General features: G+C 42.5%; 1 protein-coding gene across 1 annotated transcript in view; it reads left to right on the top strand.

Annotated features, from left to right (window-relative positions):
* The window catches only part of Ubl3 (ubiquitin like 3), a 151,316-nt gene that overhangs the window by 116,957 nt on the left and 18,374 nt on the right, over positions 1-15,985 (top strand). The window lies entirely within an intron of this gene.

Genomic DNA, 15,985 nt, shown 5'->3' with positions numbered 1-15,985 from the left:
AAAATCCCTCGCGTCGTTCAACGCTTCGTTATTTGTTCATTTCCCGGACACGTACATTCGATTACCTCTTCGATTCGCTTATCTTTGTCGTTAATACGTCACGGTTCGTATTTAGAATTATTCGTTCGTATTTAGAATTATTCAATTTCAATTCGTAACGTTTGAACTTTGTTCTATGGATCTTCTGTAGATTCATTTACGCAGACCTGTGTTTCGTGTAGTTGAATCTTCTCGCGTGAAAATATATTTTACAATCAACGCTTTATCGATTCTGTATATTCGTGATTCGATTTTTCTCGAATTTTAACTCGAAGCACGTTTATCGTAAATATATTGTAATCCGTAGGTAGTAATTTCTTATTCATTTTCGTTTTCCGATTCACAGCTAATTTGACTTTAGAAGCGTAGTGAACGACTTTAGAACGACTTTTGACTCGTAGAAAAGAAATGAATCGTTGACTCTTGGGTACGTTATCGATACATGGGATAAGGATCTATGGTTGTTTCACGAGAGGAGAAAGTTAAAAGCGTTCTAGATGTCGCGACATGTGCTTGGAAAAATATATCCTCTCCCCGATATTCGACAAGGGTTTATTTCACGCATATTTGCTTAACGTACGGCCATCTTAATGGATTCACGATGCTCCGCGCCATAATTAGCTTACCAGAGCATTAACGATGCACGAGTGTTTTGAAAGTGACTTTGAACAGATGTTGAATGAATTCGGAAAAAAAACTCTCCGTATCGACTTACAGTCGATCCGACTATAGACCTCCAATGTTTTTTGTTATTTTTTTTTCCTTACTTTTTTTCCCGTGAAATAGAAAGACGGTGAAATACGATCTTTGGTTCTAGGCAGGTTACGCCTACGTCTGCTCTACTAAATAGGGTGATCCTTTACACGACTGGATCCGAACACAGTTTACAATCCGGCTGAGAGAACTTACCGTAATGAACTAATTACCCGTAGTCACGAGCACACATATTTCGATGATTAAAGTAACCGTTATCTTAATTTTAACACCGTTCGATACACGTGCCGAATACGAGGCGTCTAACGCAACCTCGAAATAGGTTACACGGCTGCTACATAATACCATCGATCGCCCCGAATATTTTTGCAATGTCATTTTCACTCTCGTTTATTGCATTTCGTCCGTAACGCGGGCGAGCGGAGCGCGATCGCTCTTTTATTAAATACGTGGAAAAAAGCATTCGCGGTTCATCCTTCCGTGTGTCTTGACCTTTGGCTCGCAACGATCCGATACTCGAGAAAAAAACGACGTGGTCGAAGCACCAAAGATTAGTCCGCGAGAATGATCGAGTCAGCGTTCTTGAACTATTGCAAAACCAAGGTTGCGTTACGACGTTACACGGTACGTGTACGATGAAATGCACATTATTCGAAATTCTTCGGTTCTCGATATTTTACGATATCGCGAACGAGAATTTCCACGGTAAATCGTGTTTATTTTAAACATTTTTCAATTTTCGATATCTTTTACAGATTCGTAGACATTGGATAATAGAATTTTCGTAGAACTTACGATTTTTTTTTAAGAGAACGTTTTCGATCCTAGGACCGTCTCGATGCAAATAAAAAATATCATCGTAAAGCGTTTCTCGAAGATTTCGAATTTTGTTTAATTTTTCCAGTCGGTCGAATATCCCTCGTTAGACACGACGATAAGATTAACTCGTTCGCGTTACGTTGTCAAACGATCCCGAAAATATCCAGTAATCGAAGGACGCGGCACCACGTCACGATTCGCAGAGATGTCAAAATGAGACGTCACTCCGAATAAGCCGGTGACAGTGGCGGTAACGAAGCGTCGTTACACGTGAATTCGTATTCTCGGAAATTTCCTCCCATTCTCCTCTCATTACCACGAACATCGTAATCCCGTCACTTTTCATGAATGCAGGTGGAAAAGGTATAATGAAGCGCGACTGTTCGTTACGTACGCTTAACGAGTACTTTAACACTCGAACCGTAACGAGTACACTTAACCCATCTGCATTGATAAGCGTCCCGCTAGATTTTTGCAACCTTGATCCTAATCAAGTGGATCGCGGCGATGTTCCAAGCTGGAAGGATTCCGCGGAAAATATTCCGAACGGTGTCACCGTTCTAAATCCATCGTTTAACCGAAACGATCGAAGGTAACGAAAAAAAAGAAAAAAAGAGAACTCGCTGTCAATACGCGTACACGCGACGAATAGGTAAGTGAATATTTCTGCCGCGATCTCGTCGTCTGTTTCAAAACGCTGAAACATCGCTGTCGGGAATGTTTCTTTTTTTTTCTTCTCGTCTCTCTCTCTCTCTCTCTCTTTTTTTTTTTTTTGTCCACCGGGTGAAATCTGAATTTTTACATCGCGCGCCGCGGATATGACATTTTTTGACACATTCGTCGTGTTTCTGGAACGCTCCGTGTACATTATCGACAAAAGCCAAACCGAATGGATCGAGCACGCGGCGAGTATTGTACGATAGTTTCTTTTTTTTTTTTTATCTGTCTCTCTCTCTCTCTCTCTCTCCCCTGTTGCACGCGTCGCGCGATTTTTTCCCGAAAAAGAGTGCGGTGCATCCATTTTGCGAATTTTTACAAAACTACGGGTCATTGATTTCGCGTGCATCGTCACGTTTATACGGGTCGCTCGGATTCTTTCTATTTCGCGTAACTTGAATCGATACGAAACCGTTGGAGCGCGGATCGGTCTCTATATTTGACACGATGAAATGCTTTTATTGTACGAATAATTGATCGAAGTACGAGCTCCGCGTTTTAAAATAGAACTCGGACCCGATCGAGAAAAATGCGAAAGCTGTTGGTTGCGATTGAAAAAATATGTATAGATATTTACACGCACACGTATGTATATATAAATTTCGTTCGTTCTCTTTGGAGATCAGTGGAGTAAATTATCGAAATTCGACAGGTTGTAGAGAGCAATCTAATTCGTAGTTCTATATAGAAACGAAACAAAAACTATGCCTCTGTCTCTGTGACGCGACCAACGAAATGAAATTATCCGTTTCAAAATATCGGAGCCGTGTACAGCACTGCGAATCTACAAACACGATATAATCATCGAACGGACGCAATTCGAAATTATTAAATATCCAGCAATTTCAAGTTCCGAGGTACGTGAAAATTTCAAATGAAATGCGATTAAACCGTCGCGTACAAAATAACCGATTTCGTAATGTTTTTTTTTTTTTTTTTATTTTTCTTCCTCTTTTTTCCTTTTTCGCGATTCAATATCTAAAAAGTGCCATCGGTCGGGATTTATTCCGCATCGTGGAAAAGCTCGAACCTAACTGAATGCGCGACACGATGGATATTTCGTCGATCGTTTTAATACGGAACGGCAGATTCCGAAACAAAGCGGACGATGGGATCAAAGTCGAATTCGAGTGTGTACTTTTTCTCTCGTTCGGCTCCAAATTGGAACAGTACGCATTGATGGAACGTGCAAGCTCTCGTTTTTTCTTTTTCCTGCTTTAAAACGCGGATCTCTCGTTAATAAATTTATACAAATGCACTTCGCGACGGTGTTCGCACATCCGGTCGATCGTATTTCGATAAATATATATATATATATATATATATATATATATATATATATATATATATATATATATATATCTCGCTCGAGTGGAACCGTAACCGTTGAAAGTGTCGGGAACTCGAAGGTAAAATATTTCGCGTTATATTTGTACGGTGGATGTGTTTTCGGGGAATCGGTTTCCACGAAACGTCGTCTGGGAGGTGGAAAATATTTTCCAGGGACTTCGGTACGGTATCAATGAACGGCCGGAGCGGACGAGAATTTCCATTCGTTAGAATTCCGCGTTTCAAATTCTGCGTTTGCAAACAGACACGGCTTCGTATCGCGATAGCGGCCCGCACCGGCGTTCGGATCGCTCGTTGTGACACGATGCATAATACAAATTGGTGTTCTCGCATCTGGTTTCCGGCCGACGAGTTTTCACGACGATCAATGGATCCGCGTTCGATCGTTCCCCCGGGGGAAGTACACATACACGGTGCGACCGTTGTTATTACAAGCGATGGCTACAACTTGGCCCCATTAATTAGTTACCGAAATTGGTTTAAAATGGATTCGTCCACGAATCGTCGAAAACATTCTGTAATAGCGTCAAGTCCATTATCCGGTTCTCCCACTCTTCTCTCTCTCTTTCTCTCTCTACCTCTATCTCTATCTATCTATATATCTATCTATCTATCTCTATCTTTCTCACTCACTCACTTACTCATTTACTCATTCATTCATTCACTCACTCTTCCACTCAGTCAGTTTCTCTCCCTCTGTCTCTATCTCTGTCTATCTATCTATCTCTATCTTTCTCACTCACTCACTCACTCACTCACTCACTCACTCGTTCACTCATTCACTCACTTATTCACTTACTCACTCACTCTTTCACTCTTTCACTCATTCACTCACTCTTCCACTCAGTCAGTTTCTCTCCCTCTATCTCTATCTCTATCATCTATCTATCTATCTATCTATCTATCTATCTCTATCTTTCTCACTCACTCACTCACTCACTCACTTACTCACTTACTCATTCATTCATTCACTCACTCTTCCACTCAGTCAGTTTCTCTCCCTCTGTCTCTATCTCTATCTATCTATCTATCTATCTATCTCTATCTTTCTCACTCACTCACTCACTCACTCACTCACTCACTCACTCACTCACTCACTTACTCACTCACTCGTTCACTCATTCACTCATTCACTCACTTATTCACTTACTCACTCACTCTTTCACTCATTCACTCACTCTTCCACTCAGTCAGTTTCTCTCCCTCTATCTCTATCTCTATCTATCTATCTATATATCTATCTATTCATCTATCTCTATTTCTCTCACTCACTCACTCAGTCGGTCAGTTCTCTCTCTCTCTCGTATATTTCTCTAGCCCTCTGTCCGACTTCTCTGCTCCAGTTCTTTCGAGAATTGCTTCCCATCGCATCTTCCATCGCGGACCCCCTTCACCCCTCCACGAACGATACTCGGCACAATTTCAATATGGATTTCAGAAACCGAAGGTAAATCTGAAAATCGCGTCTCTGTTGAATCAATTGGCCGTGAGTCCATTACGGCGTAATTTCATTCTGTTTTATCAGCGATGGATATACATCGGTATTTCCGATTTGACCGAGATGAAACGAAATTACCGGAGAGTGGCGACGTAATTTGATTCCCCGGGACGGGAAGTAACGCGCCATTCATCGACACGTTTTAGAACGACGATTAATTGCGATTTTAATAACAACCGATTCCGCCGCGTTATTTAATTTTACACCGCGCGGATTTTTCGAGCAGACGACGAACATCGTACGAAGCGAGGAGGTAACTTGTCTCGTTACCTGTCCATCGAGGCGTGTTGTTTTTCCAATCGTTTCGTGTGCAAACTTTAAAAAAAAAGAACAGGAAAAATAAAGATTACGTTGTTCCCGGGTCTTGACACTCGCCCGGTAATTGATTTTACAACACGGAAGTTGTAAATACATTTTTTCGTTCGTAAACGATACACGACGGTGATCCGTGATACGAATCGTACAAACAAGACGATATGGTAATAGATGTAAAGGAGTTACGTTAAATGCTAATTTCTAAATGTGCACGAGCGATGATAAATTCCGCATATTTTACCCGGGGCCGATAAACTTTGTTTTCAATGGTAGGGGCATTAATTACATGTACATATATGGTCCAAACGAGATCAAAGACCTGGAAAGGTAACGCTGTACAGTTTGGACGATCGAATGTATCGATACGTTAACGTGACTGCGTTCTGTAATCGAGTACGAGTATCGAAACGAAAGATTAGACACTCTTCGCGAACATTCCGCGACAAATCTCGGTGTTCTCCGCAAGTAACGGTTGGAACGAATGTTAAATCGGTCGATGAGACTAATTAAAAAAGTATCAACTACGAAAACGAAAAAAAAAGAAGAAAACGTTTCGCGACGCTCGATGCGTTTCTCGAGGACTCAACGAAGAGACCAAACCTGGAACATAATTTTCACCAGACCGATTTATCATTCGTATGAGCTATTACATTATTCAAAGAGAGCGCAGCTACACGGAGGTCGAGCTTTTAATTTTGATTTATCGTCGAGATTTTTATCCGAATTCGCCGTGTATTATTCATAAAGGAACGAAGTCTCGTTTAAACTTAATTTACGCGTCCAAATTGTACCGTCCCGCGCGAACGAGTCCTTTTGAAGTAGCTTTCGGTAAAAGCGTTTCAGCCGCACCTCTTAAGCCGCGTCTACACCGGAGCAACATCGGGGAACACATTTCGTCGATGTTCCGTGTTTCCTGAGAAAGTCGCCGCTTGTTATCTGTTTCCACTCGAATCGGTAAAGATCAAAGAAAACTAGGAAACACGCGGTAACGTGAAGCAACAGAAACAAATGTTCCTTCGTTGTGGACGGTTCGTTACGCGGCTCAGAAACGCATGGTCGTCGTTGACGTCAACGCGATTAAAAGTATTTTTTACGTGTACACGTATATATACGCAAAAATATCGAGAACACGGAGTACACTCTCGAGATGTCCTCCATCGTATCTCGACCCCTTGCTCTACGATTTAAATTTCGATAACGCGTGATCAACAGCAAGGTTGGTCACGACCCTCCCTGTCCCCATGAACGCTAAATTTTCTTCTCGAAGACATTATATAAAAGTTTCGTTCCAATATTTTCAAGAGAATATATTTTTACGAATGTGGACAAAGTATCCGTAGTTTTTGGCCCGATTTCCTTACCACGAATCTCACACGATATTCCAGGCGAAGGGATTAACCCTCCAACGACGAGCCTCGGGTATATTCTGACCCAACGTCTGAATTTAATTCATTCTCGTTCAAATATGTGGGTTTCGAATGAAGTTTTACGTCATTAGATTCGTACAGTCTTTATTTGTTTATTTCTGGGATTGTGAACAGCACGGAAACCGGTCAATGATTGCGGTTGTTGATTTGTGGGTCAAAATTGACCCGTGGTCTAGAATCAACGCGTACTTAATTCGTACATCTTCGAATTTCCAACGCTCTGGATTCGATCGAACCTGTACTTTTCGTTTCTTCTATTTTTCTTTCTTTTTTTCGCAAACAATTATCGTAAACGCAAAGAGCGAGTTTTCTTCGCTCGTTTCCGGTCTGTTTCGACTCGCCGAACAAACCCACTCGAGCTTGCACGACTGTCGGCGACAAATGTAGCCGCGACGTCGAAACGAAACTCGAAATGTGTTCCTCGAGTTACGTCGCTTCGGAGAGAATGTTTCTATAAGTCGCCGTACGTTGGAAACGTTTTGGAACATGCAGCGACGGAACAAGAGGCGACAAAATATTGTTTCAACGCAGACGCGGCTTAACGCTCGTACACGCTGCTACGAGTACTTCGTTCGCGTATATTCGAAACCCTTGCGACGTAAAAGACGTTCTACGAATCGGAGAAAAACCTTAGGTAACGTTACAATAGGTTGCTCGATAAGTTCTGTCGTTCGATGAGAAATGGAGCTATTAGGTTCGTCGTTTTATTTTTCGAAAGATGGTACTACCGTTCGACGAATATGTGCGAAGTTTCGTGTAGATCTGTTGACTCTTTCGTATATTTACAGTTGCTCAAAATTGAGGTGTCAGTATTTTATTTTTACAATGGAAAAGACGACAAAATTGACCGAACAACCTAGTACACTATACGTACACTTGGATTATTATTCTCCAATTAAACGCGTCGTTCACTATCGGGGAACTTCGTAATCGTTCGAGTTAGAGAATTCGGACAATCTCTCCACTTGATCCAGATTTCCATTGCCGGTTAATTGTCCTATCTGGAATCAGGAAAGAAATAGGGGGAGAAAATCGTTACTCCCCGATACGTATAATTATAATTACGGACGCGATAATAAAGCATCGGGCGAGCCCTTTGCCCGAGTTTCTTTACGAAACTCGAACACTCGTCGAGCAATTAAAAAGACAGACCATGGCCGTCACGACGACGACGACGACGACGGAAGAAGCCTCGGCCGCGCGCATTCGTCTTTGAAGCACCAGTTTCAAAGCGTCACTTTGCGAGCCATCCAACTGCGTTACAAGAACGCTCATTGCGTTCCCGTGAAGTTCCATTCCCCGAGCCCTCTTTCGCCCCGTTCCTCGCTTACCGCGTTGGAGTTTTTCCCGCGAGGTTGCCACGGGCCACGCGTACACCTTTCCCGTCGATATTTCCCGTTTTTATTATTAATCCGCAACGTGCGCGGGCGCACCACTCCGCTCGTCTTTTCTTAACCCACCGCGCGGCGGCCGTGTTCAACCCGTCCAATACCAGCAGTTTCAACTACCACGGGAGAGACCGCGCGTGGGTCCGAACGGACCCGAGGTATACTTCAACTCGCTTGTACAAATGTCTTGAACGAAAATTCGGTGGAACGTGTGGATCCAAAAGGACCCAAGGTTTACTTTACCTCGTACAAATGTCTCGAACGTAAACTTGGTGGAGCGCGTGGGTCCAAACGGACCCGAGGTATACTTTAATTCGCTTGTACAAATGTCTTGAACGAAAACTCGGTGGAACGTGTGGATCCAAAAGGACCCAAGGTTTACTTTACCTCGTACAAATGTCTCGAATGAAAATTCGGTGGAGCGCGTGGGTCCAGACGGACCCAAGGTATACTTTACCTCGTACAAATGTCTCGAACGAAAATTCAATGGAGCGCGTGGGTCCAAAAGGACCCGAGGTATACTTTAATTCGCTTGTACAAATGTCCCGAATAAAATTTCGGTGGAACGTGTGGGTCTAGACGGACCCAAGGTATACTGTTCCTCGCTTGTACAAATATCTCGAACGAAAACTCAATGGAACGCGTGGGTCTAGACGGACCCAAGGTATACTTTACGTAACTCGTAGAAATGTTTCGAACGAAAACTCAGTAGAGCCCCTATTATCCGAATACTCTGATATGTATTCGAACATTCTATTATTCTATTATCCGAACAGTGTTTCGTAATGACAAATGCCTGCCCGCGTACAATGTTTACGTACAATGTATATGTATATTTTCTTGTATTCGTACCGTACGGTTATCACCCTCGTAAATTTTGCACCAGCTGAAACAATAAACGAAAGCGACTACGAGGATGCGGTTTCTCGCGTTCAAACATTCGAGACACTTAAAACAGGGCTTCGCTCTAGGAGGGTTTTATCAACGGTACAATTGGTACAAAGCTTCTCTGGGTCCGAAAAGACCCATACGTGACACCACAAAGGTGTCTACCGACATTTGATCGTATTCGTTTCTAAGTAAAGTTCTATCAACGGTACGATCGATCGATGAAGGTCTCTCTGGGTCCGAAAAGACCCATTGGTACCACAAAAGTGTCTACTGAAATTTTATCGTATTCCTTTCCGAGTAGGGTTCTATCAACGGTACGATTGATCGATGAAGGTCTATCTAGGCCCGAAAAGACCCATTGGTACCACAAAGGTGTCCACTGACATTCGATCGTATTCGTTTCTAAGTAAAATTCTAACGATACGATCGATCGACGAAAGTCTCTCTGGGTCCAAAAACACCCAGGCGTGGCACGGCAAGGGTTAACGTCGACGACGAGCAAAGGAAGCGCTCCTCGTGCCCCTATTCGTCCCCTCCATCCACCTAACGGTAGGTGGATGGAGGGAGATGACCGCCTTTATCTTTGAGGACTACTAATTGTTACCGAACATGCGGTTGAACTTGTACAGGAGCCGGGAGGCCGGAAAGTGTTGTCAAGCTGAAACAGCTTCGCCCCCACGGCTTTTTAAAAGCACCGAGTCGTGGATGACGCATCAGGTAGCACACGGTCTACTCCCGTTGCACGCCTTGGCGAGCGTGTGCACCGCAAAAAACCGAGTATCGAATGCTACCGCATGAATAAGTCCCTTTGAAGTTGCCACCACCCACGACTCGCTCCGAAAAATCTCTCAGCGTCAACCCCCTTTAAACCAGCCAGCCTTTCTCTCGCGCCGATCCCTCGGACGCTTTAAGTCCGTGCTCACACAGGTGCGACGCCGGTTGCGCGCGTTCCGGCCAATACTGTACGCCGTGTGGGTTGAAAGCGCTGCTGACGGTAACGGTACCGATAAACACACACCTAGAGATCCGCACGAGCCGGGACAGATGAATAATATTTTCCGCTCCGGAGTTTCTCCTCGCAGCGGCGTCCGTCTGACCGTGTCCCGCGCGAGACGTACGTTCCGTGGAAAATTATCATCGATAACCGACAGAAAATTAAACATCGGTTTTGCGTATTTTTACTCCACCTTTTCGTATCGTTGGATTGTATCGTTGGATTTTGCGTATTTGTACTCCATATTTTCGTATCGTTGGATTTTGCGTACTAGGAGCTTTACTTTAAATTTACGGAGTTCTTCTAAGTCTAAGAAAAAAGTAGCAACGCTTTTTGCAATCGTGTTCAACTAACTGTGTTCCGTGAAAAATTGTAATCGATTACGGACAGAAAATTAAACATCGATTTTGCGTATTTTTACTCCATCTTTTCGTATCGTTGGATTTTGCGTACTAGGAGCTTTACTTTAAATTTACGCAGTTCTTCTAAGTCTAAGAAAAAAGTAGCAACGCTTTTTGCAATCGTGTTCAACTATGTTCCGTGAAAAATTGTAATCGATTACGGACAGAAAATTAAACTTTGCATATTTATGCCCCACCTTTTCGTCTCGTTAGAATCCTCGAAGTTATCTTTTTCGATTATTGATAAAATGGTTCGGATCGATGATCGAATAGACCATGAGTCACTAGTGTTCGAGGTCTCTACGTAGAGTTTTCAAAGTGCGTGTCTACGAAACAATTTTCCGATTATATCTACAAAGAACCAACGATCTAACGTGATTTATTTTTTCCCCAACTTGTGTTCCTTTGATACGTGTATATCACGGTGGTCGTGGCTATGGTGACCACGATCGATCTATATTTTTTCACATCGAAGTCTCTCCGGTCTGACCCTCCCTTTCGAACGGTTCCACCGCGTCGAGAAATAATTCCAGTAGAAGGAAAGCTAGATCTGATAACGAGAAAACGCGGCCCACGGGCTTCGAGATTTCACGTGTAAAATCGTATACGCGCACCCGTGTGCCTCTATTCCAAACGATGTACCAAAATTCTCGCATTACGTCTATCTGGTCGTTACATCTTTCTTTCAATCTCGTCCGTTGTATCGCGTTAACGAGCGAAAGCGATGATTCGCTTACAGGAACGGGCGTGCCAATGCACAACCGTTCGAATGAACAATTACTTCGAACATTGATCGTTTCGATCATTTCTCTAAAATAGAACTTACTCGAATTTCAACCGATAGCGTTACCATCGCGAAAACGTAGTTAGACGACGAAGCGTATTCCTCTCGTATCGCGAATATCGTTCAAAAGAATTTTTCGTACCTCCTCGCGGTACAAACGTTACGATCAGGATGTTAAATTCTACCAAGAAATTTCCATTCCTTTCTTTCTTCCCGTAAATTCTCTTCTCGTGGTTTTCGGTCATCGTGTAGAATATCATCGGGTAAATGTTACCGTTTCTGGAATTTATCGTTCGAGCGGAATAAAAAGATCGCGCATTGCGAAAACATGGTTTCCGTAAGCTTCCAGCGAGGTCGCTCGTCCATGGAGTAAGTGCTCCTGTGGCTGAAGACCCACCGTACCGAAAGGGTTAAAATCGATGCGTAACACTTCACGTGGTCCCCTCGTTAGTCGCTGGACGTTCTCGCACTCGATCGCTCGTTAGATTTTTTGCCAGCTTTATCTTGGCCAAGGGCCTAAATCAATGCTCCGTGTCGCTTAATCGATCGTTCGTTTCGCCGAAAGAATCGTATCCAGTGTTGTTTAAGAAAAGATAAATTACGGTTGCGTTCGTTTTTACGTGCACGGAATGAGAGTCCCCGGGAACCATCGTAACAATCACTTCTGATTCAGCGGTTCGAGAAACTGGCGAAAGAATCGGTTGTGTGGAGTTCCGGTGAGATCGAAAAGAACGGAAAGAGAAAACGGTGTTACTGCGAATTTATCGTTTCGATCCGGATCACAATTATTTCTCCGTACGACCGAATTCTGTTCCACCGTCTACCCGGTCCCTGCATCGCTGCAACGCGTTTGTTGCACTTGCATTTATCTACCGGTGAAACCGTTGCGTTCGTGTCTACGTTGTCCGTATCCGCGTTTAATGCGCATCGCAATTAAAACAAATGCGCACTTCCGCGAGTCCGATTGTTGTATAGATCGTACGTACAAAATGTATCCGATCGTTTCGCGAGTATTTGTCCATTTCGTTCCGCGAACTTTCCCCGTAAGGTAAGTACGCGTGAACGTAATTCCAGCAATTCGAACGATAAGACGTCTCGTTAACGAAAAGATACGAATTTATTCGTGAGTGTCACGCGACGCGAGCTGCCCGGTGTACATCGACGGAATTCGTCTATTTGGAAGCTGAGAAACAACACTCCGCGTGGGAACAAAATTGTCGTTCCTTTAAACGGGGTTTCGCGTTACCCGAAAACAAACCGACGAAACGAGAACAGGCTCGAGCGATATTCACTTAACACGTTGCACGCGCGCCATCTGTTCTCGTCTTCTCGGAATACTCCTCGAGGCTCGTTCAAAATTGTTTTGTAAATAATAGAAACGTTCGATCCCGCGCGATACCTTGACCATTCTACGGTACATCTTACGTCATTAATGTTATTCGAACTTTTGTCGCGTTTCGTTCTATTCGTAGCGTGTTAAGGTTAGCCAGAGTGTCGGTCACCGGTGCCCACCGCGTTATTCCATCGATAAATTTATTCGGAGACTCGTGGATCGTACGATAAAGATGATAGCTTTGTATTTTATTTTAATATTATTTATTAAATTGACTTCCATATCTCAAGATCCGATTCACCGATTGAATTCGTATTTGGAGATAATCCTCGGTAGACGTGCCTTTGTCTTCGTAACTTGAGATTCTTAAAAATACTGAGCTGTACTATATTCTTTTTAACACTCTGAACACAAAATAAAGCTACACGGTATAATAGTGAATTAAGAATTTAAAGTTTTGCCATTTTTTTTTTATTTATCTGGATCTAAACTTCTCCCTACTTCCTGCCATAACAATATCCCTAACGAATATACTTTCACACACTCGGTTTCCTATTAGCGGATCGACTGGAATCGTGAAAGCCAATGGAGCATTTTTTTTTAAAGAGCCATTAAACAAGAAGCTACAACTCCAACAATTTTTAATATTTCTGAATAAAAAAAATTCTGTATGTGCTTATAAGATGAATAAACGTATCTGTAAGATCTCGCGGAAAAATAACCCACCTACCGTTAAAAACAAAAATCGTAAAAGGAACCGAGAAAATAATCACGTATCCCATTGGGTATGGAAAACTAGCGTGGCGATCGACGTGTTAATGTCACACGGACCGGGTTACCGCGTTCGAGTTTATTTATAGCGTTTTAAGGTTGGCCCGGAGCGTCGGTCACCGGTGTCCGTCACGTTATTTCGCGCATGTGGTCGAAGAAGAAGAAAAGAAGAAAAATTTCCAAGGACTTACGAAACGACCCGATGCTTTCTATAATAACGATAATCCCCGGTAGCATCTAGGGGTCCCGGTTAATCCCAGCTAGGTTGCACGTGTTCTCGCTCGACTCCCACGTCGTCGCGTGGGACGATTGAACCTTTGTGTCGAGCACAACACGCTCGGTAATATTTGTTCGGTGTATCGTTACCGCCGGGCCCAGTTTCGTGCGGATTAATTATAAACTACGAACTAACGGCATTACCGCGCCGTGGAGTTTTGCATAGCATTAAATTCTATTTACGGTCGCGTAGCCGGAGCCGGCGTTACGACTCGCGGCTGCTAATTAATTTCCTATTACCCTCGCGCGCAATTTCATCGGTGCCCCGCGACAAACATCCTATTCGACCAACTTGGGAAAATCCACGGCTTGACCCTGGACACCGTAACGAACGTTCGCGTAACTTGTACATTGTTTCGTGCAATTTACCATTCCTTTCGTCATTCTGTAGCATTTGACGACAATTAGAAAATTATCCCTTTTTTTTTTTTTTTTTGAGTCATTAATGGTACGATACGACTGAATTTTGAATGTACTTAGAAATAGTAACGAACTGGAATTAAGATGAGGTTGGACTGGTTTTTTTATTTCAATCTGTAGTATGTGAGGAATATGTGAGGAGATTCATATTTATGAGTCTAAAAATATGAGTTTTAATCGGCGATAATTATCCCTTTGTAAGTTATTAATGGTACAATATATATAAATTTCGACTGTAAGAATAGTAATGAACTGGAATTAAGTTAAGGTTGGACTAGTTTTTTTATTTCGATCTGTAGCATGTGAGGAGAAAAATATGAGTTTTAATCGGCGATAATTATCCCTTTGTAAGTTATTAATGGTACAATGTAACTAAATTTCGACTGCAAGTAAGAATAGCAATGAACTGGAATTAGATCAAGGTTGGACTAGTTTTTTTATATCAGTCTGTAGTACGTAACGAGTACGATCCGAATATGTAATTTTTAATGGGCGAGGATTATCCCCTTTTAAGTTATTAAGTACAATGCAACTGAATTTTGAATGTACGTAAGAATAGTAATGAACTGGAATTGGGTTAAGGTTGGACTAGTCTTTTTGTATCAATTTATAGTACGTGAAGAGTAAAATCTAAAAATATGAGTTTTAATCGGCGAAAATTATTCGTTCTTTAATTGTTGACAATACAATATACGTACGGTCGAAGTACAGTTGTATTGTAACAAACGGATTATTTTTGTCAATTGAAACTCACATTTTCAAACTGTACTCGTAAACACTGCATACAGACGGGAAAAACAGAATCGAAAATTAATTCGATGTCCGTGAAAACGAAGTTCAGACTTCGCGTAATTTCCAACGGGAAAAGAAAACTATTCTGTCCACCGGAGAATTCATAAATAAAGAAAGTAACGTCTTCTTCTGGTTTTACATTATCAGATTATCACGTTGGAAATCTTTGCACAATCGTCTATCGAGTATATTTTCTAAAGAGAAAGTACGCGCGCAAGATGAACAAATATTTTCATCCACATTCTCCGCGAGTCGTATACATTGTTAACGGTAACGTTGCTTCGCGCAACGGTCGTCATTTGACATTTTAACGGAAAGAATTTTTAACCCCGTTAGAACGAAAAGCGTTTTGTCGGATAAAATTGTGTTTCAATTATCAACGTAGCTCGTTAAATTCCGTACGGTTGCCAATTAATCTCGTATTAACCCCGCGTCGGATTATGTTCCGTTAAATTATATCGCGCAATGGAACCACGGTTCTCAATGTTCGTTTGCATCGGTTGGAAGAATTGTGTCGCGATGTTTCATCAATTTTTCACTATCGAGCGCTCAAGATTTCGGGGAGTATCGTGAACGAGAGCTAGAACTTTCGCATTCGATAAACGCGAAATTCTTGTATCCAAAGATCGAGAAGGAAGCAACGTCGTTTGTCGCTTGTGTTCTTCTAAACGTATTTCCAGTGACCGATGAATCGTATAAATGGATTCTATTTTGTTGAACTATCGTTACCTTTACGAGGGACATTGGTATCAAAACAAAAGCGTTGCGAGTAAACAAATGGCACAGTGTGCCACGGTTGCTCGGAGCATCGACGAGTAATTACGTAAACAATGGTTGAATTATTTATTCAACTTCGATCGTCAATGCGAGCATTCTCGGCGATGGTTATTCGCGATGGTCGAGATCGGGAGAAAGATTTCTCTTTCTCTCTCTCTCTCTATATGTCTCTCTCCGATTCTTTTCGTAAAGTGGTTACAAAGCAAAGTCCTCGAAGCTGTAGCAAATACACGGTAGAGTACATTCCCAGGAATATTCCAGACTTTCACCGCATGGGAT

This window comes from Ptiloglossa arizonensis, chromosome 11 (assembly GCF_051014685.1).
Source record: "Ptiloglossa arizonensis isolate GNS036 chromosome 11, iyPtiAriz1_principal, whole genome shotgun sequence".
Taxonomy (NCBI): domain Eukaryota; kingdom Metazoa; phylum Arthropoda; class Insecta; order Hymenoptera; family Colletidae; genus Ptiloglossa; species Ptiloglossa arizonensis.
Note: the sequence above shows the minus strand (reverse complement) of the source record. Positions and strands in the feature narration are given on the sequence as shown.